The sequence below is a fragment of the Stegostoma tigrinum genome, chromosome 10 (genome assembly GCF_030684315.1).
Source record: "Stegostoma tigrinum isolate sSteTig4 chromosome 10, sSteTig4.hap1, whole genome shotgun sequence".
Classification (NCBI taxonomy): Eukaryota; Metazoa; Chordata; class Chondrichthyes; order Orectolobiformes; family Stegostomatidae; genus Stegostoma; species Stegostoma tigrinum.
Genome location: NC_081363.1, coordinates 51,300,069 through 51,327,695, shown reverse-complemented (window position 1 = coordinate 51,327,695; position 27,627 = coordinate 51,300,069). Strand labels below are relative to the sequence as shown.

The 27,627-nt window shown below is 41.2% G+C and overlaps 1 protein-coding gene across 1 annotated transcript in view; it reads right to left on the bottom strand.

The window, feature by feature from the left end:
- The window catches only part of daam1a (dishevelled associated activator of morphogenesis 1a), a 203,855-nt gene extending 177,809 nt beyond the window's left edge, over positions 1 to 26,046 (bottom strand). Inside the window, exon 1 of the mRNA XM_048537719.1 lies at positions 25,900 to 26,046. The gene's annotated coding sequence lies outside the window, so the exon portion shown is untranslated. The remainder of the gene's footprint in view (positions 1 to 25,899) is intronic.
- Between the last annotated feature and the right edge of the window lie 1,581 nt (positions 26,047 to 27,627).

The window sequence follows — 27,627 nt, the reverse complement described above, 5'->3', positions numbered from 1 at the left end:
TCTAGTGGTTGTTCACAAAAATATTCACAAGGCTGCAGATGCTAACAAAACACAAGCTTATTACACAAAATTACAAACAGATTACAGTTGGAATTATAAACAGTGAGGATTTCAAACTGAGATTTCAACATTCGATCCAGAAAAATTAAACTCCACTCATATCTCATTCTCCATACTGTTTTACTTCAAAACTTTCAATTTCTCTTTGCTAAACTAGAGGAACAAATTTACGACAGCATAAGACATAGGAGTGGAAGTAAGGCCATTCAGCCCATCGAGTCCACTCTGCCATTTAATCATGGCTGGTGGGCATTTCAACTCCACTTAGCCACATTCTCCCTGTAGCGCTTAACTCCTTGCGAGATCAAGAAATTATCAATCCCTGCCTTGAAGACATTTAACGTCCCGGCCTCCATTGCGCTCCGTAACCTCTGTTATGGATTAAACTTTCTCAATTCTAACCTGAAGATTGCTGTGCCAAGCTCTCCTCACCTAGAAACTTCACAAACTAGAGAATAAAAACTGCTTTTGCTTTCTGAACTGAACTAAAACCTATTAGGGAAGGAACTAAACACTTGCATCTGAACTCAACTCTTCATTCTTAACTATAAGTTTGGCATTGCCTGAACCGAACACAAGTCAAAACTAAAATGACAGTATAACCATGTTAAGCCACAAGCCCAAAAATAATATTAACCCATTAACACTCCCAGGGTTCTGTCCAGCATGTGACTGCAGTCACAGGTCTTCTTCGTACTGGTGCATTGAGGCCACAGAATAAGTTTTTCTTTTTGAGAAAATAACAGCTCTAATCTACATCCGTTTGATTTTGTTTTAAAAACATAAATCAAACTCCAAAAATATTTTACACAATATATCACCTTTCACAAGAGAAAACAAAAAAGGTATTAATAAGTGCTTAATAACAACATTCCTTTGTTATCTCAATAGTAATACCAAACAAGTAGTATCTTCCTGCCAGGATGAAGGGCAAGGTTGGTACATGTAGGGAATAGTGGATGACTACACAAGTTAAAGGTTTGGGTCACAAATAAGAAGGAAGCCTAAGTGAGGTACGGACAGCAGAAAAAAAAGAGTAAATCCCTAGAAGGGAGCATAAAAGCAGGAAAATCAGGAGGGTTAAAAGTGAATCCAAAACAGATTCTACAAAAATATTAAGGAAAAAAGTTAACTCGAGAGAAAATAGGACCCCTTAAAAAGGTGAGCAAGGCTGCCTATGTATGGAACTGCAAGAGATGGGGTAGATATTAAAAGAGTAATTTTCCATCAGGGTTTACTGTGGAGAAGGATACGGGGAAATACACAGAAATCTTGGAGTGTCCATATTACACAGGTGGTGGTGCTGGACATCTTTAAAACGCATAAGGTGGATGAAGCCCTGGGACCTGATTGGGTGTACTTGAGAACTCCATGGGAAGCTATGGAAATGATTGCTGGGCCCCTTGCTGAGATATCTGTATCATCGATATCCACAGGTGAGGTGCTCGAAGACTGGAGGTTGGCTCATGTAGTGCTATTATTTCAAAAAAGGAGTAAGGAGAATCCAGGGAACCATGGACTGGTGACCCTGACATCAGTGGTGGGCAAGTTGTTGGAGGGAATCTTGTGCCACAGAATTTACATGCATTTGGAAAGGCAAGGGCTGGTTAGGGATAGCCAACCTGGCTTTGTGTGTGGGAAATTGTGACTCACCGATTTGATACAGATGAGTCTTTTGAAGAAGAAAGAAAGAGGACTGATAAAGACAAGGGGTGCATGTGATCTATACAGACTCCAGTAAGGCGTTCAACAAAGTTGCTCATTACAGACCAGTTTGCAAAGTTAGATCACATGGAAAAAGAGGGGGAAAAAAAACCATTTGGGCACAGAACTGGCTCGAAGGAAGACAGAGGGTGGTGAAGGGTTGCTTTTCAATCCACGAACCTGACTGCCCTGGTTGACCCATTGTCTACGCCTGCTCCTGCCCCACCTATCTGGACTTCATTTTCTCCCCACCTACATCCGTGACACCATCCACGCCCTCCACCTCCTCCAGAACTTCCAATTCCCTGGAACCCAATACCTCATCTTTACCATGGACATCCAGTCCCTATACACCTGCATTCCCCACACAGTTGGCCTAAAAGCCTTCCGTTTCTTCCTGTCCCACAGGCCCGACCAGTCTCCCTCCACTGACACCCTCATCCGTTTAACCAAATTCGTCCTCACCCTCAACAACTTGTCTTTCACTCCTCCCACATCCTGCAGACAGAGGTGGTGGTCATGGATACCCGCATGGGCCCAAGCTATGCCTGCCTCTTTGTAGTTTACGTGGAACAGTCCCTCTTCTGTACCTACACTGGCCCTAAACCCCACCTCTTCCTCCGTTACATTGGCTGTATCAGTGCCGCCTCGTGCTCCCAACAGAAGCTTGAACAGTTCATCCACTTCACCAACACCTTCCACCCCAACCTTATCTCACCTGGACCATCTCCAATACCTCTCTCTCCTTCCTGGACCCCTCTGTCTCCATCTCCATCTCCATCTCCAGCAGCCAGAAACCGATATCCATTTCAAGCCCGCCAACTCCCACAGCTACCTAGAATACACCTCCTCCCACCCACCTTCCTGCAAAAATGCCATCACCTATTCCCAATTCCTTTGCCTCCGCCGCAACTGTTCCCAGGATGGGGCATTCTACTCCTGTAGATCTCAGATGTCCTCATTTTTCCAAGCAACTACCCCCACCTCAGTAGTCGAGAATGCCCCCGACCGTGTCTCCCGCATTTTCCACAACTCATCCCTCACACCCCTCCCCACAATTAAAAAAAACACAAAACAGAACCCCTCTCTTCTTCACATACCACCCCACCAACCTCCGGATCCAATGCATCATCCTCCAAAATTTCTGCCATCTGCAATCCGACCCTAAAAGACATTTATCCCTACCCACCCTTATCTGCCTTCCAGAAGGACCACTCTCTCCGCGACTCCCTTGTCCGCTCCACACTCCCCTCCACACCACACCTGGCACTTTTCCCTGCAACCGCAGGAAGTGCTATACCTGCCCCTACATTCTCCCCACCTCTCCCCCATCCCAGGCCTCAAGACGACTTTCCACGTCAAGATGTTCACCTGCATATCTGCCAATGTGGTATACTGCATCCGCTGTTCCCGTTGAGGCCTCCTCTACATTGGGGAAACCAAACAGAGGCTTGGGGACCGCTTTGCGGAACACCTACGCTCAGTTCAGACTAAACAACTGCACCTCCCAGTCACAAACCGTTTCAACTCCCCCTCCCATTCTGCAGACATGTCCATCCTGGCCCTCCTGCAGAGCCACAATGATGCTACCTGAAGGTTGCAGGAACAGCAACCCATATTCTGCTTGGGAACCCTGCAGCCTAATGGTTTCAATATGGACTTCACAAGCTTCAAAGTCTCCCCTCCCCCTACCACATCCCAAAACCAGCCCAGCTCATCCCTGCCTCCCTAACTGGTCCTTCGTTCCGCCTATCATCTCCCCTCACCTCAAGCCCCACCCCCATCTCCTACCTACCAGCCTCATCCCACCCCCTTGACCTGTCCGTCCTCCCTAACTCCCCAAATACACTCACCTTTACTGGCTCCATCCCCACCTCTTTGACTGGTCTGTCTCGTTTCCACCTATCTTCTCCTTTATCCATCTTCTATCTGTCTCCCCCTCTCTCCCTATTTATTTCAGAACCTCCTCCTCTCCCCCCATAGCCTGAAGGAGGGTCTAGGCCCAAAACGTCAGCTTTCCAGCTCCTATTATGCTGCTTGGCCTGCTGTGTTCATCCAGCTTTACACCTTGTTTTCTCAGATTCTCCAGCATCTGCAGCTCCTCCCATCTCCAATAAAATAGTGGTCATTACAAAGAAAAGTCTGTTCAGAGCTGCTGCATAAAGTATAAAATTGATGTAGAACTAACACAAGACTCAGTGCCTCTTTCTCCACTGTTGAAATATTTCAGTATCCCAGCTTTCAATTTCCTAAAAAAAAAACCATTCAATCCCTACTCGTCGTCTTATAGTGAAATCGCCACCCACGTTGATATTGCTGATATCATGCAGTATCAATGATTTATGATTTGCTGCTGCTAAAACAAAAACAAACGGTGCCATTATCAACTGGAATTCCAAAAGTCCACTTCTGCCAATATGAAATTTGGCGATTTTATATATTGCCTATGCTCTGGAAAATCTAAAATACCCCATGCTTTCAAATGTGTAGGCACTACTTGGATGTGACCGAGTATGGCCCAAAAATTAGCTAGATTTATGAACAAAATGGTTCTTCATAGCCAAACACACAGTTCAATCAAGTGGTGTAAGTGTTCTTCAGTTTTAGCTGAATACAAAAAGTTAACATTACATCGTCCTTCCCTTTGTTGGTTAATTGTTGCAAATTTGCTGGTGTATGTTTCATTCCAAACAGCATGACTTTATATTGGTAAAGTCCACTCAGAGGTACAGAGCCAAAGAAATATCAATTTTAATAAGTATGATTTATCGTCAAAATTAACATGTCCAATTCTTTCAATGACAAGTCAAGGAATTGGCTGGAACCCAATTATTCTAACAGTGTTGACTTTGCAATAATCAATACAGAAGCTTTGTGATTCATCAGGCTTCAGCAACATCATGCTAGCAAAGTCCCAGCTATGATTCAGTTCAATAATGTAATTGAATATCACGAATTTAATCTCTTCCCTCACTTAAGTTAACTTCTACAGGTTGAGCACAAGGACTTTGCTTTGCAGATAACACATAGCCTGCATTAGCGTGTATGACTGAAGTATTTTCCATAAAAATTAATTTAGGAGTCTGTAGTGGCCTTTGGAAGACTCCTCAGTAGTTTACTGAAAATAGTACAGAATTCCATTTTAAAATGTTAAGCATACCTATATTAACCAAACCAGTGAAGCATCAATTTTGAATTTTCAATTTCTGATTCATTGTCCAAGTCTGACATTTTTATCTCATCTGATTTTTCAACTTCCACAAATACATTTCTACTTTTGTCAATAATCACAACGTTCCCAAGATATTAACAAGACACTTGTTTTGAGGACTCTTGATTGGAAGAAAAATAATTTCTCACATTGAGTTTCTTTTTGATTTGATAAGGTTCAGTAAACTTTGTTTTTAATGATTTTTCAGATGCAGGTAATAATCACCTCAAGGTCTCCAGAAAGAAAATTCCAAGCTTTGGCTTTTCATACTCAAAAATATAGTCTTCGATCTGCAGTTATCAACTTACATGATCTCCTCACCTCAAGTCATACCAAGTCAAAAGCTAGAAGAGTCCCTAATTGCAATAATTAACAAAAAGGAGTTTTTTTAAAAAAAATATCAGTTACTGGGACATTCCTGACAATAAATCCAAATCATGGTCTTTGAAGTTTGATACCAACTTTGATGCTCTGAGATGGTGGATGATAAGACGTAAATGTAAAATTTTCCCCCCAAACTATGTCACAAATTTTTAAATTTGAAATTTGATCTATAGTATTTCTTTGATTTAGCTATAGATCAAAGAAAACTATTCCACTACCATTTTTGCCATACTTTTTTCCAAAGGCAATCTTTAGGACATCTTGTTGACACAGCCATAATCATTAAAAAGACACTGATTTCCATTTCTGGTTATAGTTAGAGGTCCTATGCAATTCAAGAATTGACCTTCAAATGTTGGCAATTGGAAATAAAGGTACAGGTTTACTCTATGGTCAGGATTTTGAAAATATGCCATCGAATTTTGCTAGACATATCATTGTGTCTGGCAGTGGGGAAATCCTGACCAGAAGGTCATAAGACGACGACTATGCTCTCTATCCCTAGGCTCTCCCATAAAGGGAAAACATCTTCAGGATTTACCTTGTCAAGATCCTTAAGAATTCTACATGATTCAATGAGATTACCTCTAATCCATCTGAACTTCAGTGATTAGACTCTCAAACTGTTTTACTGTTGCTCAGAAGACAATCCCTCCATACTAGGGATCATTCCAGTGAATCTTCTCTAAACTGCTTCCAAAAAAGCAAGGGGACCTAAACTGCTTACAGTACTCCAGGTGTAGTTTTATCACTCCTTGTATAGTTGCAGTAAGGCTCTTATGCTCCAACACCTTTGAAATAAGACCCAACATTCCACAAGCTTGATTACCTGCTGTATCACATGCTAACTTTGTGTTTCATACACAAGTGCCTCCAACCCCCATGTTACAGCTTTCTGAAGTTTCCCTTCAAACAAATAATATTCCCATTCTTTTGTTTTTCCTTCCAAAATAAATGACTTTGCATTTTCCCACATTATACTCCATTTGTCAACTTTCTGTCCACTTACTTAACCTATCAATATCTCTCTGTAAGCTGTGTTTACCCCTCTTGCAACCTACCTTTACATCTATTGGTCATCAGCAAGTTCAGCTACAGTACATTCACTTTCTTCCTCTTAGTTATTAATATACACTGTAAATAGCTGCTGTCCCAGCTCAGATCCCTATGGAACCCCCACCTGGTTAAAAGGCCACCAAGATGAAAAAGGAACCCCTTATATCCCAGTCACTGTTTCCTGTGGTGAGCCAATTCTGTATCCATGCCAACATACTACCTTGAACACCACAGGCACGACTTATGACAATCTTTGGCAACGTACCTTGCAGAATGTCTTCACGAACTCAAAATACAACACAGCTACTAGTTCCACTCTGGTTGAGATGCTCAAATAAAAAACCCACAAAAGAAAAAGTCTCTGGCTATCCCCTCAATCTGTGCCTCTTACCATCTTGTACACCTCTACCAAGTCACCTCTCATCTCTCTTCACTCCAATGAAAACCACCCCGACACACACACACACACACACACACACACACACAGTGGACAGCGAGAGTCTTTTTCCGAGGATGATGACATCAGCCTGTACGAGGGGGTGTGGCTGCAGAGTTGGGGTGGGGGGGGATGATAGATTTGGGACGGATGTCGGGGGCGGGTTCTTTGCTCGGAGGGTGGTGGGGGCGTGGAATGCCCTGCCTGCCAATGTAGTTAACTCAGCCACATTAGGAGCATTTAAACAGTCGTTGGATAAGGATATGGATGATGATGGGATAGTGTAGGGGGAGGGGCTTGGATTAGTTCACCGGTCAGCACAGCATCAAGGGCTGAGGGGCCTGTTCTGCGCTGTATTGTTCTATGTTCTATGTAAAAACACTCAAATTAGAAAGTTTCCCTTTGAGGTCATTTTGACTCTGCTTGATTATTAGGGTTTTCCAAACGTACTTTTATTAATTCCTTAATAACTGATTCCAATATTTTTCCAACAAGAGATAGAGTTAGATGTACAGCATAGAAACAGGTCCTCCCATCCAAATCGCCCATGCTGACCAGATAAGTTAGATAAATTTAGTCCCATTTGCCAGCATTTGGTCCATATCCTTCTAAACCCTTCCTATTCATGCACCCATCCAGATGCTTTTTAAATACTGTCTTGTACCAGTCTCCACTACCTCCTCTGGCAACTCATTCCATACATGTACCGCCCTCTGCATGAAAAAGTTTCCCCTTGGGTCCCTTTTAAATCTGTGTCCTCTCACCTTAAACCTATGCCCTTTAGCTTTGAACTACCCTACCCCAGGAAAAAGGCCTCAACTATTCACCCCATCTATACCGTTCATGATTTTGTAAACCTCAATAAAGTCACCCCTTAGCCTCTGATATCCCAGGCAAAAAATAACCCCAGCCAATTCAGCCTCTCTAAAAAGTCAAAGGCTCCAACCTCGGAAATAAACTTGTAAATCTTTTCTGAACCCTTTCCAGGTTTTACAATATCTGTCCTATAATCAAGGAGACCAGAATTGAAAGCAGTATTCAAAAAGTGACTAACCAAATTGGCTTATAGTTACCTGCATTGTGTTTCCAGCCCTTTTTTAAAAAAGGATGTTCCAATCCAGTTGTACTTCTCCAGAATCCAACAGTATTTGGAAAACATTACAACCAATGCATCTATTTCTGTAGCTTCCTCTTTTAGGATGCAAGTTCTCAGGGCCAGGGCATTCCCTGCCTTTAGCCACATTAAATTTGTCTCATACTACTTTTAGTGACAGCGATGGTACTTACAGTTCCCCGATATTCTTTAGTATTAGTGGGACGTTTGAAGTAGTTTCTGCCATAGAAACTGATGCAAAGACTGTTTAAACTCCTCTGCCATTCCTTGATTCCTGAAATTGTCTCCCCCAGATTCATTTTATATGGGCATATGCCCGCTTTGACGTCTCACCTCATTTTCATATATTTAAAAGAAGCTATCAGTTTTATAATTCCTCACTGGTTTCCGCTTATAGTTTGTTTTCTCTATCCTTATTATGTTTTTAGTCTACCATTGAGTTCTGAATCTATCCCAGGTCTTTGGGACTAACACTACTTTAGCCTCTATATATGCTCTCTTTCTTTCAACTTAATACTCTCCCAAACTTCCTTGGTTAACCATGGTTGGTTTATCCCTCCCAGAATCATTCCTCCTCACTGGGGCATATTTTTGCTGAGATAATGAATTAAATCCTTAAATGTCTGTCACTACTTGTTTACTGTCTAGCCTGCTAATCAATCCACCAAGGTCACTTTAGCTAACTCCATCCTTGTTTCATTGTAATTCCCTTTAAGCTGAAGATTTGATTTTGAGCAAAGTTTCTCACTTCCAAACAAAATATTAAACTCTCTCATTAACATCACTACTTCCAAGGGAATTTTTCACTTGACAATAATTTATTAAACCTCCCTTAATACCCATTAGTAGCTCCAAGATAGCTTGCTATCTGCTTAGCTCCATGGTACATTGCTCTTAAAAGCTATTCCTAATGCTATGTTTTAATATTTTATCCTGCATTTTTGTAATACCAGCATCCTGCCATTGGCTTTTTCAGAGCCACATTTGATGATATTTATTTATGATACTCAGATGTGACGACTGAATTACTGCTCATTCTTCATATTTCAGGAGTTCCCAAAAGAAAACTTTAAAAAAAAATCAGTTATTAACCTCAAATGAATTACTGCAAATGATTACTAAAAATTCATGATATAAACCAATCTGTCATACTCTGAAGGCACAATAAGACATCACTGAGACATCTAATAGAGTTGTGATCCCAGTCATGACTAAACTGGATAAACCAGATCTTTGTTAATAATTTGGCTTGATAGATATTCTTTAACAACAGAATGCTTGGAAGACAAGGGCTAAGAAAATAACAAGCAGGATTCTAGGATTGAATTGAAGTGACAAAAATATTATTATTCAAATTAACAAATGTAATAGTGACTATAATTTCTCTACTGAATATGCAAGTTAAATGATCCTGAACTAACCAAATTTAGATTCTAACATTCAGGATTTAAATTTAGATAAATAATAACAGATAAACAGTGAATGAAATTCTCACTGCATTTTAGTATAATCAAGACAAATCTACCCAGATGCTCATTCTACATCCCACTAAAACTCAAATCACATTTGCAAGGCAGTTCCAACTTTTCACTTTAAAAAAGGTCTTCCCTTAGAACATCAAAACTGTGTACTCAGACTGTCTCAAAAACTGTGCACATCTTAGTGTTTTCTCACTGCTCCCACCAAGTCATATCTAAAAGGACTACTGAAACATCTGATGTGTAATTAGTATCGCAATTCTACTTTAAAATATCAAAATAACTTCAAAGCTGTGAATTTCTAAACTACAATAAACAAATATTGCTTATAGGCTTCCTTCACTATCAATGTCCCTCAAGATTTCCTCGCTAGCCGTAATCTTTATCATAGCACAGATGCACCAAAACCGAGGACTTGGCCTGAGCCTTAAAGGCCTAGAGTTTGCTAACAGTAGCATTTGTTCTGCTTTAAGCCATCACCTTGCTTCAATCTTTCAAGCTAAAAAAGTTACCTCCTCTCCCAGACACCAATGATAAATTACAGTGAGATAACCTTAAGCTCCACCCATCTCCATGATGACACAGCCTACTCTGGGCTATCCTTAGCTTGACTTTTAGCTTAGCTACAATTTCTTTTTCAATCTGGTGAATGAAATGGGTTTTAAACACCTCAAAACATGTCAGTGATTTTAATGAATTTAGGTTTTAACTCCCAAGATGCTCTCAGGTCTGGCTGTTCTTACTGCAAGCAGTTTAGACATCTTCAGCTCAAACAGATGGGCTTGCTCTTACCATTCAAGCTGCTAATCTCGTAAAATCAGCAAGGCATCAACTTTTGTGGGACATCATACTTGCGCCAATTGTACATATCGCATTTCTTCCCATTTTAATTAGAAATTAAGTTTTAATATATACTAAACACTCAAAAACATGAACTAGATATTTGTAAGAGCACAATGGAAGATAACTTTAAGTTAAATACGTTTATTTCCCCCCACACTCCAAACTACTATTTTAAATTTCAGTGATTATAGTAGTTATTCACATTTATTAAATGCATATTGTACATAGCATTAAGTCATTCATGGGAGCATGTTCTATTGAAAGTGTTTGTACAATTCATATTAACTGCTTACAGGATGAAACTGGAAAAAAAAGGGAAAAAACCATGCTGCGTGAAAGTGTTTAAGGTCTTGAATGTACTGCCCAAGATTGTGGAGGATGCAGTTTCAATTAAAAGTATCAAAAAAAAAAGGGTAGTAAGCTTATCCAGAATGGAAGGATATGCAGGGGAGAAGCCAGGAGAATTGGTCAAATAGCCTTCTGCTGCACTGTAACAATTTGGTGTTTGTGTGAACAACATTCCCAACATTCTTTGACTAAAGCAAGTGTTCAATTTATTTTAAGAGACTCAATTTAAAGACCAAAAGCAAAATAAATTCTTTCCAATGGCCAGTAAGCATTAACTAAAAAAAAGAAACTTGCAGCAACTGCCCTTCATTAGAGAAAATATATACATTTTATCTCAAATATTATTGTTTTGGTCAGGGTACTGTTATGCTTTGAGGGACACTACGCCAAGTTCAGCTTGGAGCTCAAATTTTAGTGGACAACAAAAAAATTTTAAAAGTGTTGTTTAATTGGGCTTCAAGTCAGCATCCAAGAGAAATTGATTTTAAAAGCAAATTTCAGCATTTATTGGTTCAACTGTGCAGAGTTCCAGCTGATCTGTACTTTTAAAGAGACAGTCCTCTGTGCTGACTTTTCCTAATGCATTTTAATCCAATTACCTAAATTGACAAAAACTGCTGTCAGGAACCAAATTTTAATTCCAAAGTACTCAATACACTATTAACAAAATTAGATGTTAACAATTGATGGCCTAAATTTCAGGGTTCTAAAAAGAGATAACTAGCTCAGTTGACTGGGCAGCTGGTTTGCAATGCAAAGTGATGCCAACAGCACAGGTTCGATGCTTGCACTGAGTCAGGTCACCATGAAGGCCCTACCTTCACAGCTCTGCCCCTTTACTGAAGAGTCAAGACCCTAAACTACCTCTTTCTAATGAGATGCAGACCATAGGGCTGCTAGGACTATAGTGACTTCACCTTTCAGCTGCATTGACAGAGTATGTGAGGGCTTTAATTTTTCAAAATTACAAGATTCTAAAATGGTCCCAGAGGATTGTAAGTTAGCAACCTGTAATCTCATGGCCCAGCATTGTCCTCACTATACCATGCCCAGCAAGCCAGGGGATGAATACAGATCGAGACAGAGCATGCCAACAGTAATGCATGCTTCATTAAAAAGGAGGTACCAACCTGGTAAAGCTACAGATAGTTTATTAGCATGCATGTTGTCTATCAAACAGAATGACAGCCACCAACAGATAAGATCGAAGTTCTGGAGCCTTAAGTCACTAAAAGGTGGTTGCCCATTTTGGAGGAACAAGCTCTGCATTCACTCCAATTCTCAAAATGATGCCAGTATCCAACATTTCAAAGCAAAAGACATGACTGAAGATTTTGCAAAAAGTTTCAGCCAGGAGATACCACACCGATGGTGCACATCTGAGTTCTACAGCACAACAAATATTTTCAGTCAATTCAGGAGGAGATAGAAAAAATGGCTGCAACACTTTGATAAAGTCTATAGGCCCCAACAACTTTCAGTTTTAATGCTGAAGACTTTGCTCTAGAACTAAACAGACGTTTATTAGCCAATCTGCTCCAGGGCAGCAATAAATATTGGCACCTAGCCACAATGTCAGAATCCAGGCATGCACAACCCACAAAAAAATGTAGAAAAATTCCAATTCAGCTTCTTCTGTCCACTCTCAATATGAACCAAAGAACTGAATTTCAGAGGTGAACTGATGATGCTGACTTCCAAGACAGCATTTGACAGAGCATGTGGCATCAAGGAGCCTTATTAGATTGAAGTCAATTTTTAAAAAAAATTTCCACACCACAGCTGAAATCATGCCTAGCATAAGGAAGACATTTGTGCTTGAAGATCAAACACATCAGTTCTGGGACATCTAGATTCCCCAGGACAGAGTTTCTAACCAAGCTGCTCAGAGATATTATTATACACCTGTAGGGCCGCATTGTGACTTGGTGGTTAGCACTGCTGTCTGACACCACCAGGAACTTGGGTTCAATTTCACTCTCAGGTAAATGTCTGTGTCGAGTTTGCACGTTCTCACAGTGTCAGCGTGGTTTTCCACCCAGTGCTCCAGTTTCCTCCCAGTCCGAAGATGTGCAGGTTATGTGGATTGGCCGTGATAAATGTGGAGTTACGGCGATAGGCTAGAGGGCTTGGAGGTTCACTGTGCAGACTTGATGGCCCATTTTTGTCTTATAGGGATTCTATGATCCTACCTCTGGAGCAGGTGTAGAACATAAATCTTCTTAGAAATACCTCCTACATTATGGTATGATGATAAAGAGCCCTAGGTTCCACAGGTCCACGTCCCAAACATCTTCAGCTGTTCCAATCAAGGCCAGATATAAACAATGTTTGCTACTGATTTGTATTGTCATGCACAATTTCAGATAATGAACCAATTTGTGACCACATGCAACAAGACTTTAACAACATTCTGACTCAAGCTAATAATAGGCAAGGTGACATTCACGGGACAGAAGGAAACAAGATTGTCCAACCATGGTGAATCCAACTGCCTCCATCTACATGAAACATTATCACAGATCAAACTGCCTGCAGTTAACATCTTACTGGTTACCAATGCACAGAAGCTTAACTGGATCAGTCATTAAATACTGTGGCTACAAACACAGGTCAGAGATTGGGAATTCCGAATGGAGTTTTCTACTGACTCTCTACACCCTGCCCACCATCTAAAATGATCAAAAGTCAGAGAATTAAGGAATTTTCTGCATGGCCTTATCATCAAGCGCAGTTGTGGCTCAAGAACTATCCTTTATTGGTTGGTGAATTGAGAGGTCATGTTGTGGCTGAACAGGACATTGGTTAGACCACTTTTGGAATACTGTGCGCGGCTCTGGTCTCCTTGCTATAGGGAGAGTGCTGTGAAACTTGAAAGGATGCAGAAAAAGGTTTACAAGGATGTTGTCAGGGTTAGTGGGTTTGAGCTATAGGGAGAGGCTGAATAGACTGGGGCTATTTTCCCTGGATCAGAGGCTGAGGGGGTGACCTTACAGGGGTTTATAAGATAATGAGAGGCAAGGATAGGGTGCATAGACAAGGTCTTTGGGGGTGGGGCAGCAGTGAAAAAGAAAGAGAGATTCCAAAACTAGAGGACATATATTTAAAAGGGGTCAGGAAAGGTCCATTTTAAAAAAAAACTAAGGCTGAACTGTTTCATGCAGAGGGTGGTGCATCTATGGAATGAGCTGCCAGAGGCTGATACAAGTACAATATTTAAAAGGCTTCTGGATGAGTATATGAATAGAAAGGGTTTAAAAGGGACATAGGCCAAATGCTGCCAAAGGAGATTAGATTTTGTTTCGGTACTGTACATCTCTATGACAATGACATCATCCAGAATGAATCAATTCACTTATCTTGAATACTCCAATTGCATATCACTTAATATTGTTTCAAATTAAAAGGTTTCTAAATACATTCAGTACTGCATCCAACAAAACAAACATTCACTCCCCACACGACCAGCAACATCAGTGGACTCCATCTACATGATACTCTGCAGCTTCTTCAAAAACATCTTCCAAAGTCTTGAATTAACCACCTAAGGAGAATTGAATTGAAACAGCAATTCAAGCCACAAACCTTCCCCACCTGGATATATATCATTTACTGCTGCTGAATTAATATTTCTGGAACTCTAAACCTTACAGCATTGTACTCATATCTGAACCATAGCAGTTCAAGGACCACACCAGCTTCTCAATGGCAATCAGTGACAAGCAAACTGAACGTCTCATGACAAGTACACAAAAAAAAATGAAGTGCTGCAGGAAATGCAGTTGCACAGCCGGGTATCAGATATACTAAGTGCCCACTGTAATACATATTGGCACAAGGACAATCTCCACCACCTACAAATAAAATGCCCTTCAAATGTTTTGAACACCAGAAGTTATTCACAAAAAAAAATGCTTGTTTTGCATTAGTGAGGTATTTCTATCTGACTTGCAGCTCGAGGTTACAGGCCAAAAACAAAGACATGTGATAAGGTGACCGAATATCATATGACATTAATGTTATAACTGGGTCATGAACAAATACTCAGCCTGTGAAACAAAAACACTATCTCGTCAGCTCTGCAGCCAAAATTCATATCATCACATGCCAATTTTTCTTCTGCCCTGCTCAAGGGACTTAGCTTATTAATACTAACTTAATTAATCCACCAATGACATGGCACACAACTTCTCAAAAGAATGTCTGTTATTGACTGTTGGTTCCTTCATCTTTGTCTGCATATATCCCTTTTATAAATAACATCCAGAGATATTGGATTGCACGCAGTCACTTCTAGCGCTACTTCATTAGCAATGTATTCAATCCCTTCCATTTTTCTGCACCTTTGACAAGTCTTGATCTTCTCAATTAAATCTTTAGAAATGAATTTTTTTTTTTTAAAATCCACAACAAATTCCATTCCTTTACCATCAAGCCCTTCCCAGGTAACTGACTCAGGTTGAACCAAGTTGTGTACAACTGCCACGAACAATGTTCAACATTAAAACAAGTTTACAACCCATATCCTCTGCAAAATGTTTAGCTGAAATCTGCAGCTCAGGTTGTGGCTGGAGTTGTTGGTTGGTTCACCCAGCTGACTGGTTTTCATGCAAATATTTTGTCCCCCTTTTGACATCTTCAGTGCCGTCTATCCTCCGTTGAAGCACCGTTCTGTTCCATTCTAAAAATTTAGATGGTTCAGTCAGTTCTGATGGGTAGCTCCATTTCTGGTTTGTACATCAAATGTGATATACAAAATACCAGATAGCAACACGTAGGACAGACAGGCAGGAAACTTGCCATCAGGACAAACGTCAACTTTCAGCAAAACGGGACGGCCAACTCTCCCTTGTTTCTATTCACTCTGACAAAGGAGGACATCAGTTTAACTGGGACAAAGTTACAATATGAGGACAAGCAAAACAAAGACAAGCATGAGAAATTCTGGGAGCCTGGTTTTCGAACACTAGTACCATAAACAAACATGTTGAAATTGTGATTGTTAGAACTGCAGATGCTGGAGTCAGAGTCAGCGTGGAGCTGGAGGAACACAATAGATCAGTCAGCAGAACCGGAAAACTGACGTTTCGGTTCAGTGGGGAAGGGACCTGGGATGGTGATTGGTGGATGCAGGTATGGGGTAGTGGGGAATAGTCAGTGGGACAGGTTGAGTCAAATCGAGGAGGCCAGGGATGGGGAGATTTTAAAACTGATGAATTCTACATTCAGTCCATTGGGCTGTAGGCTCCAAGGCAGAATATGAGGTTTCACTCCTCCAGTTTGCATGTGGCATCATTGTGGCACTGGAGGCCCAGGATGGACATGTCATCAAGGGAGTGGGGCAGGGAGTTGAAGTGCTTTGTAACCATAAGGTGTTGTTGATTATGGCATACAAAAAGTGCAGATGCTCCACATATGTGCGCTTGGGCTCACCAATGAGGCCACAATTGGGGGCAACGGATACAGGAGACCAGGTTGGAGGATAGACAGGTGAACACGCGTCTGATATGGAAAGTTTGTTTAGGACCTTGGATGGAAGCGAGAGGGGAGATATAGGGCTAGTGCAGAACCTCCTGCAACTGCACTAACCCTGATGGGGTTAGCGGGGAACTTGGAGCAGATGAGGGAGTTGAGGAGTGAGTGGTCCATACAAAGACGGATAGGGGCGGGGACTGAAATGTTTTTGGCGGCAGGGTTGGATTGCAGGTGGCAGAGGATGATATGGTGGACGGCGGTTGCTGGGGTGGTAGGGTTGAAATAGACCCCATCTACATACCACTACAGAGCAACACTGGAAACAGGTCGGACCATATATTCAAAATGGAACAGAACAGAACAAACAGTGCTTCAAGAGAGGATAGACAGCACTGAAGATATCACCTAGAAGGAGGAACAAAACATTTGCACAAAAAAATAAGTCAATTCAGGAAAACAATCAACATCTCTAACCTCTGCAAGAGAGATAAAAATTGTGCCTGATGTTTTAAGGTGTGCAATCAAATGAAACTTCCCATACATATTGTTGTAAAACCTAAATTAATTTATTCCTTTTTCATCTTAACTGGTTTCAAATTCCTTCACCCTACAAAATTCAGCTAATCCATACCTCTCCCCACATCACATTGCATCATTCAAATCTTAAAAAGTTAGAAAAAAATCCCTTAGAAGTATGAAATATTTCGGCACGTGCACTAAATCACTTCAGCACTATAACTGGAGAGCCACAGAAATGTACAAAGCTTGATAATCTGTCAGATTCCAAAGACTCCAAGTAATCAATTGAATACAGGTGTAAGGCCTAATAAAAGCATCAATAATATGGAAAGTACTAAAAAACAAGAACAAAAAAAAAAATTACAGCACAAGAACAGGCTCATCGGCCCTCCAAGCCTGCACCAGTCAAGATCCTCTATCTAAACCTGTCACTTATTTTCCATGGATCTGTATCCCGCTGCTCCCTGCCCATTCATGTATCTGTCTAGATATGTCATAAGTCATAAATGACGCTATCGTACCCGCCTCTACCACCTCCCCTGGCAACGTGTTCCGGGCACCCAACACCCTCTGTGTAAAGAACTTTCCACGCATATCTCCCTTAAACTTTTCCCCTCTCACCTTGAATTCTTGACGCCTAGTAATGGAGTCCCCTACTCTGGGAAAAAGCTTCTGGCTATCCACCCTGTCTTTACCTTGCATGATTTTGCAGACCTTAATCAGGTCCCCCCTCAACCTCCATCTTTCTAATATAAATTTGATAAGCAAGGCATTTGATAAGATTCCCCACAGCAGGCTCATTCATAAAGTCAGGAGGTATGGGAAATAGGGTGATTTGGCTGTCTGGATTCAGAACTGGTTGGCTGACAGGAGGCAGAGAGTGGTTGTAGATGGTAAGTATTCTGCCTGGAGGTCAGTGCTGAGTGGTGTCCTGCAGGGCTGTGTTCTTGGGCCTCTGCTCTTTGTAGTTTTTATAAATGACTTGGATGAGGAGGTTGAGGGGTGGGTTAGTATGTTTGCTGATGACACCAAGGTTGGAGGTGCCGTTGATAGTATCGAGGGCTATTGCAGGCTTCAGCGAGATATTGACAGAATGCAGAGCTGGACTGAGAAATGGCAGATGCAGTTCAACCTGGATAAATGCGAAGTGATGCATTTTGGAAGGTCGAACTTAAATGCTGAATATAGGATTAAAGGCAGGATTCTCGGCAATGCAGGAACAGCGCAAACTTGGTGTTCAAGGGCATAGCTCCCTCAAAGTTGTCACCCAGGTGGATAAGGTTGTTAAGAAAGCATATGGTGTTTTGGCTTTCATTAACAGGGGGGTAGAGTTTAAGAGCCGCGAGGTTATGCTGTAGCTCTACAAAACCCTGGTGAGACCACACTTGGAATATTGTGTCCAGTTCTGGTCGCCCTATTATAGGAAAGATGTGGAGGCTTTAGAGAGGGTACAAAGGAGGTTTACCAGGATGCTGCCTGGGGGACTGAAGAGTTTGTCTTACGAGGAGAGGTTGACTGAGCTTGGACTTTTCTCTCTGGAGAGAAGAAGGAGGAAGAGAGGTGACCTGATCGAGGTGTACAAGGTAATGAGAGGCATAGATAGAGCCGATAGCCAGAGACTTTTCCCCAGGGCAGGATTGACTGCCACGAGGGGTCACAGCTTTAAGGTGTTAGGAGGAGGTATAAAGGAGACGTCAGAGGGAGGTTCTTCACCAAGAGAGTTGTGAGCGCATGGAATAGTTTGCCAGTGGTAGTTGTGGAAGCTGAGTCATTAGTGACATTTAAGCGACTGCTGGACATGCACATGGACAGCAGTGAATTGAGGGGAATGTAGGTTAGGTTATTTTATTTTTGGATTAGGATTATTCCACAGCACAACATCGTGGGTCAAAGGGCCTGTACTGTGCTGTACTGTTCCATGTTCTAAATAATCCTAATTTACTCAACCTCTCTTCGTGACTCGCGCCCTCCATTCCAGGCAACATCCTGGTGAACATCCTCTGCACCCTCTCCAAAGCATCCACATCCTTTTGTTAATGCGGCAACCAGAACTGTCTGCAGTATTCTAAGTGTGATTGAAACAAAGTCCTACGCAACTACAACATGACATGCCAACTCTTTTACTCAATACCATGTCCGATGAACGAAAGCATGCCGTATGCCTTCTTGACCACCCTATCGATCTGCGTTGCCTCCTTCAGGGAACAATGGACTTGAACACACAGATGTGTCTGTGCATCAAATTCCTGACTTTGGATTGCATCATTCAGCATAATGATAATATAGCAAACTGTATATGAAGAGTAATTCACTAATTTGTATAATTTTATTGCATTACTAATCTGGGATTATGAAATTCACAGATATAAACGGGGAAGCACAGCAGCTCAGTGATTAGCACTGCTGCCTCAGAGTGCCAGAGACCTGGATTTGATTCCAGCCTCGGGCGACTGTCTATGTAGGTTAGGTGGATTAGCCATGGGAAATGCAAGGCTATTGGGATAGTGTAGGGGGTGGTCTGGGGTGGAATGCTCTTTGGAGGTTCAGTGTGAATTTGATGGACTGAATTTTCTGCTTCCATACTGCAGGGATTTTATGATTAGAACATGTGCCAAAAGCAGCAAGGCAGCACAACACCAGGAACCAGAGTTCAATTCCAGCCTCAAGTGACTGGTTGGAGTCTGCACATTGTCCCGGTCTCTGCATAGATTTCCTGTAGTGCTCTGGTTTCCTCCCACAGTCCAAAGATGTGCAGGTTAGGTGGATTGGCCACAGGAAACACAGGGTTACAGGGATAGCAGGGGCAAATCTGGGTAGGAACATCTTCAGAGTGTGAGAGAACTTGTTGGGCCATATGGTCTGTTAGCACATGGGAGGACTGTGTTACTGCAAGATATTCAATCATGCTTTGGCTGTCAGTAGAGGGCTCTGCATTCACACACCTCAGGCCCTGACAAGCATGTCTTGAAAATGCACGCAACGGATCCTGCTTCAAACGCTGAACCAAAAAAAAACAAGAAAAAAAATTTCTTTAGAAATTAGAGTTGGCGAATTTTTGATAAAGCTAAATTGGGCTTACCACTGGAGTGAAAATGAGGAAGCTACATCTCAACACTGTCGCCAGAAATCAGAACCTCCATACAGAAATACCTAAGTGGCACCTAAATGTGTTATGTCTCATCAATGGGAAGTATGAAACAAAGAAACCTACAGTACAGGAACAGGCCCTTCAGCCCTCCAAGCCTGCGCCGATCAAGATCCACTGTCTAACCTGTCATCTATTTTCTAACGGTCTGTGTCCATTTGCTCCCTGCCCATCCATGTACCTGTCCAAATATATCTTAAAAGACGCTAACGTGTCTGCGTCTACCACCTCCGCTGGCAACGTGTTCCAGGCACCCACCACCCTCTGTGTAAAGAACTTTCCACGCATATCTCCCTTAAACTTTCCTCCTCTCACTTTGAACTCATGGCCCCTAGTAATTTAGCCCCCACTCTGGAGGAAAACCTTTTGCTATCCATCCTGTCTATACCCCTCATGATTTTGTAGACCTCAATCAGGTCCCCCCTCAATCTCCGTCTTTCTAATGAAAATAATCCTAATCTATTCAACCTCTCTTCATAGCTAGCACCCTCCATACCAGGCAAATTCCTGGTGAACCTCCTCTGCACCCTCTCCAAAGCATCCACATCCTTTTGGTAATGTGGCAGCCAGAACGGTACACAGTACTCCAAATGTGGCCGAACCAAATTCCTATACAACTGCAACATGACCTGCTAACTCTTGTACTCAATACCCCGCCCAATGAAGGAAAGCATGCCATATGCCTTCTTGACCACCCTATTGACCTGCGTTGTCACCTTCAGGGAATAATGGACCTGAACACCCAGATCTCTCTGTTCATCAATTTTCCCTAGGACTTTTCCATTTACTGTATAGTTTGCCCTTGAATTAGATCTTCCAAAATGCATCACCTCGCATTTGCCCGGATTGAACTCCATCTGCCATTTATCTGTCCAACTCTCCAGTCTATCTATATTTTGCTGTAATTTCTGGCAGTCCCCTTCACTATCAGCTACTCCACCAATCTTAGTGTCAGTGTCATCAGCAAACTTGATCAGACCACCTGCACCTTCCTCCAGATCATTTACATATATCACAAACAACAGTGGTCCCAGCACAGATCCCTGTGGAACACCACTGGTCACAGGTCTCCAATTTGAGAAAGTCCCTTCTGCAACTTGTTTACTGCTCAAGCTCAAATATATCCTTCCTGTCATTGATTATTTTCCACATCATGCTGCTTCCCATTAGCAAGGCTGCGTGCATCATTATCTTACAAAAAGTCTTTGGATAGGGAAGCAGACTTTGAGATAGTCACACAATTCAGAGAACAGTATGAGCAAGACCAGCTAATTTTTGATTAATTACCCTTTCTTCCATTCTACTATTAAAATGCAACCTGTTCTGCTGACAGTCAGATCATGCTTTGTCACTGAACAGCTGTCATTCCTGCACTATAAATAGTCAGAGACCCCTGAACATATTTAGTGCAATAATAAAATTATTAAATTCCATCCAGTGTTTCCAAATCAAAAAAATCAACAAAAAACTTTAATGCACCCATTCTCATTGAAAGTTCTATCAAGTATTTCAAAGCCACTTTGCAAACTCCAATGTAATAGCATTAGATCTAAGTTTAAGGCAACATTTTTTACTTGTCTTCAAATTTTGGAAAGTGCATTGCTTCAAGAATTTGATTCAGAATTTTTTCCAAAGAAACTCTGAACATGAGATACTATACTTTTTTCCTCTTCAAGGCACTTTCTGAAAATATTAAATATTAAAGCAATCACCCAAGTGAATTATCTACAAAACATTCTACTTTTAAAAAGGTGACAAAATTTGTTCTTTCTTAAATGCATTAAATAATTCACCACAGATGAACTTTGCTCCAATAGTATCACATGCAGAACCAAAAGAATGAAGCATGCAGCAGGTCAGTTAGCATTTCATACTCATCAAAATCTCTAGAACTGAAAAAGACAAGTAAACATTTTTGTAGAAACAGGACAAGCAGAAAAAGGCACAGGGAACAAAATCTCAGAGCTAATCACAAAGGATACATGATGAACAACCATACGGGTTATTCAACAGTATAAAAAGAACATGAGAGAGACAGTACAATTACATTTATGAAAAGTTTAAAGATCTCTTTTGGTGGTGGGGGTGGCAGCTTTGCAGGAGTGCAATATTGCAAATATTTAAGTCTGGCAATGCAAATGGGAAGAGAAACAGAATCCAGAGTCAGTTTCAATTTATACTAGACATATATTCAAATATCAATACACGTGAAATTCTTCAGTTTTCTGCACTGCTACCAAAATACATCCAAAATGTCCTGACACTTATAATAACTGCACCCATGCAAAGGATCGCATTGATAGTATTTCCCTCAGAGTTAGGAAAACTGCACTGTACTTCACAAAAGACTTTCTGCCCGTTGGTGACTACAAGCCAACCCTAGAACTTCAAGTGGTATAAAGAAAGAATTTAAATGCTCTTCTGGAGGAGTCTTGCAAGTCAAAGTACACTGTACTTGATAATCTGAGTTTACAGCTACGTTTGCATTGATATACAAAGAACAGTCTTATACTAAGTATCAGAGACGTTAACGGCATCCTTGGTTAGCATAAGAAAGTAGGTTATTCCATAAAGATACATTTTGTTTCCCTCCCTCTTGCAGCATTTCCTTACTAGATAGCCATTGTGGCTGGCTGTCCTTTGAAGGCTGCATTACTTTCCTATGGGCATCATAAAAGTATGTAAAAAATGAATAACTGAAATCAGGAACTTGATCAGCGATCACAAGTTGCAAAACTGGTAATGCAGCATAGTAGAGTGCTGTCCAAATGTTTCATCAGGATGCATTGGCTGCAACAATGACTATGACTCAACCCAAGTAGCCAAACAACTCCCTTACACCTTATCCCTCCCATCAAAATAAGCTTGGATGGACAACTCATGCAATAAAACCAAGATATGCTCAAGAGGGAGAGCTGAACTTAGATTAATTATGTTGAGGCTGTCACCATTAGCTTTCATCTTCAGGGAAGCAAACAAACATATTTCTATCAAATGTTCTTCAAAAAGACAGCATTAATTGCACTTCAAGTCCAAAAGTCTCCTTGAAAAGTAGCACGTTTATTAATACAAGAACAGAAACATATTTTTGATTTATAAATGAGATGACAGTATCTGCAAGTCTCAATTATGTGGGCTTAACTCTCAGCTTTTGCTTACAAACTGTACTAGTATCAAGACGTGAACAAAGAGGCAGAAAAACTCATTATCTACTGCAAAGATTTTTAAAAATTTTGTTTCATTTAACAAAGAGCCAAAGTTCAAAATAGAAAAAAAGCAACTGATAGACAAAATACTAAGAACCAGCAATTCCAAGAGAAGAATCTAAATAACTGCAAATTATAGTAACACCATGCATTACTCCAGATGCTTAATGTTTAAAAACTAAAGAAATTTGTATTTCTAGAGTCCTTATGTTAACACGCCACACATTTTAAAAAAACACATGGACCTTGATATTATTTGACATATGGCGACACAGTGGCTCAGCGGTTAGCACAGCAGCCTCACAGCGCCAAGACCCGGGTTCAATTCCAGCCTCGGGTAACTGTCTGTGTGGAGTTTGCACATTCTCCCCGCGTCTGCGTAGTGCTCTGGTTTCCTCCCACAGTCCAAAGATGCGCAGGCTAGGTGGATTGGCCATGCTAAATTGCCTGTAGTGTTCAGGCATGTGCGGGTTATAGGGGGATAGGTCTGGGTGGGATGATCCAAGGGGTGGTGTGGACTTGTTGGGCCAAAGGGCCTGTTTCCACACTGTAGGGAGTCTAATCTAAACTTGTCTAATCATAATCAGAATGCAACTACTCCTAGACAGATCTTAAGTCAAAGACTTGCAACCATTATGTGATGTGCCAGAAGAAGTCTTTTTGAATGTGGTCTAACTTCCCCGAGAAGCAGAAATGAAAAAACACTTCTAGGACATTCAGTTCTAGCATAATTCAGATTGTTTTAATTACTTTTGTGGCCCAAGTCCTTTACCCAGTGTTCTGTAACTCTTTAGAAATGCTCTGAAAAATACATTGATTTGCACCCTGAAATTTAACAGTACTTTACACTATATATGACATATGTTCCATATGAAACATTCAATGTAACACTTTGCACATCTATATCCCAAAAAAATCTATAGTATCCTAAAGTTTTACCATTATTTTTAAAAGTAAACCAAATACTAAAGAGCACATTGCAAATTGTTGCTGTATTTTTTCTGTCTATTATTAAATGTGTCACACTGTCATATGTAGAGGAAGTGTTTCAATCAACAGGATGACCTCTTATCCTGCATCGCAATTGTGTTCACTATGCATGTTTAAAGTCAAAAATACTTTAACCATTAAATCACAGATACTAGAACTACTGCAACAAAAGCAGACTGTACTTCATTAAAAGTTATGAAATGATGTTCAACAAAGCACAGTTAAAAAACTGTACATGAGCGAAAGGATTAGTCAGAACTAATTTATCAAAACACCTTAAAACATTACAAAAGACAAGAACCTGTATATTGATATTCAAAATATTGGTAAATTTGGAAGATTGCCCTTTCCTTTAACAAGACATCATAAATTTAGCTAAAAGCAGTTCTGATATAATGCCGTTCAGATTAAAATCTTGAAGCGATGTATCAGGTAACGCAACAAATGCATTGATTTATGCTGTCATCTCTTACTGGAAAAAAAATCAAAGTTGCTCTGGACCAGATGATGTTTGCTTTGTAAATGGAGACAAGCTTTTTTGGGTATCGGCTAAATTTGACATTGTTCCTCGTACCAAGGTAAACAATCTGCCTGTTTAGTGTGACAACCTTCACCCACGCACCAATTGTAATATCGCATCATGTGTTCATAGTCAGTCATCGTTTAAATTCTCAACATAAACTGCGTACAAGTCGATACGGATGAAGAGATGAAAGCTAGAATTGTCCACCTTGTTTTGTAGTATATTCTTACCTCTCCCTTATGAAGCTATGCTTATTGATGCTGTAACTTTTTCCTCCAATGACCTCACGTATAAAACGGACACACCCAAAATTACAATTCGATTACGATCCCAACATATCTCATCGCAGTATATATGCACACGTCAATCCCGTCAAACTCTCAGTCGCTTCAGTAGCACACGCCTCTCAGTCACATTCAGCTGCAGTCATTCTGCCTCCTGTAGTCTCCCCAACCCGCCCCTATTCCATGATTAAACTGATTGCAGACGGAATCGTACGTGTTCTAGTACTCATATCCAATCGTATTTCTAGTGATAACAGATTGGAAGCGAGTGTTTGCCCGATTGCCTCAATACTGTTACGTGCAAGTCTGACGAAATGAAATATTTCGGGGCAAACCTCAAACCAAACCCTCGCAATTTTTTTAAACATATGCCTTTTCATTATGCATCTCACATTTAGAAGGGTGGAGGCAGAAACACGAAATCCCTTTACAGGTGATTGCCCTCAAAATTCCAGTCCTCAACCCTAAGGTCTCCCCACTCGGGAATATTGAACAGTAACGCGCCACAAGCTTCAAAACGTTCAACACATTAATTCCTACCTTCTTTCAACCATTCACAGACATTAGAGGGGGAAAAGACACCCCTCCCACTAGATCAACCTCACCTTAAATTGAAAAAGAGCCACAAGGCTGACAAACAAAAGGCGAAGCGCAGGACAGAACTGGGAACGACTGATGATTTCTGACATGTGGGCTTGGCGTTATAATTCCATGAACCAGCAGAAGGAAATCAGACGAGAAACTGACATTGTTCGCGACATCTCAGCTTCTCCGGCGCAAAATCGCCCCCAAACTCCTCTCCCGGCATGAAAGTAACAGCTGCGAATGGGTGGGATTTGGGGAGTCTGGTTAGAGGGAAAAAGCCTCCCCCAGCGGTAGAAGGCAGACTAGAAACAACCCTGCAAACTCCTAGCGTCTCCTTTTGTTGCCGGCTCGCCTGACAATAAATAGCTCGCAAACACAGTGGTCCGGTCAGTGGCGCTCCCAACCGGACCCTTGCACTAACCTGAACATTTCCACACACTTTCCCCTTGATGAACCAGCCGAACACGATCAATCAACCCTAACCCAGCCGCAAATCTTATTTCCCTCCGGGCAAAATAAAACAACAGAGATTGCTCACCAACAAATTCCATCCATCCGTGCAGCAACGTCCATATTTTTCTTTCTTTTACAAAAGGATTCAGTTTAACAATTTCCTTTCACTGCAGGTGACATCATCCTATCCGACCCCACCGAAGACAGCAGTGAACCTCTTGCGCATGCACCCTCCTTGGTTCGGCTTCAGCAATGAATCGTGGGAGTTGTAGTTCGCAGGATTCAAGGAGGGAGGGAGGAAATCAGCCAATCAAATAGGACTACAATTCCCAGGGGCCGCCGCTATGGTAACACCGCTTCAATTGCAAGACCAGTAATTATTGGTTGTCCTGCAGGGTGCGGACTAATGGTGGTAACGCTTCTCTCGTTGGCTGACGCTGAGCGGCTTTCCTCAAGCATGGAGCTGTCAGGGGGCTCACGTGCGCTCGTTGGAGTCGTGGCTGCGGGCGTGGTAGGGTTCGCGATTATCGCTGCGCGAGTTCTTGAACGGTTAGCCCGCGGGGGTTGATCGTCAAAGAAAACCCAAAAGCAGCACTCTCCGTCACGACGGATCATGTTCATCTTGTCTTACATTGTGGTGGAGTCACACCTTATGTGAAATGAATCACCACTCATCATTACACGTGAGCACTTTAAACTGTCACTAAGGTCAAGTGAGTGTTGGCTTTGGACACGCCTTTCAAATTCGTCAAAATGGCCAGATCGTAATAAACAGTGTATTGGCGTCTGCTTATGTGTTCATAAGTGTAGGGCAAAGGTCTATTTGAAATCAGTCAGATGGAAATGGTTCATAGGTGCACTAACCAGGGCAGGGCCACAGCCGGGATATAAGGAGCCATATGGCACTTATTACACGTGTGTCAAAGATCGAATATACTGATCTTCCACCAGACTGTAATGTAATACCCATTTCAGGAATCCACGGTTGTTTATACCAAACGCATGATTAAATTAGCGTTCAAGTACGTCGTAACTTTATTATTTTGCAAACAGGCCATGGCTCCGTTCAAAATAAATTACTTGGCATTTCTTTTGGAAAATTAAAATATAGAAGTTATAAACCGATGACCACTGGTTCAAAAGCCAATCGATTGACTGGACCTGTTGTTTACAGCTTTTTTAAAATTCAGTTCGTAATTGATTTTACATCTCAGACAGAATATAAATTTTGTGTGTTTAATTATGTGTACTACATTGTCTGTAACACGCTTTGGGACGTCCCATGGACGTGAAAGGCGCTGTATAAATAATATATACAAACAGTTCTATGCACGTGTAAAAAAGCTGTACAGTAAAAACAATGTAAATCGTTTTCGCAACTGGAATTGTGCACATCTCGTAATATTAAACACGGAATAATGTTTTGAGTACAATTCAGGTTTGTTTGTTTCTTAGTTTAAAAAAGATAAGCCACGTAGTTTGTCAAGTTAGTTATAAAGCCTCGACATTGCTTGGTACTTCCAAAATAATGTGTTAGTCCAACCTGAGTGGTGACTCAAACCTGGTGAATTTGCTTCAGAATTTCCAAAACAAATTAAAGCAAAATCAATAAATGTAATAACATGCCCTCAACACTCAAAGGATGTTTGCCGAAGTAATGTTCTGTAATTAGGTTGAGTGATGGCTTCTGTTACATAGACTGGTTTTGCAACATTTCTGCAGTAAATTAAAATGCAGCAAAATGGTATTGTTGACTTGAAATGACCACATAACTCAATTTCTACAAAGAAATGAAAACTGGACCCTAATAGAA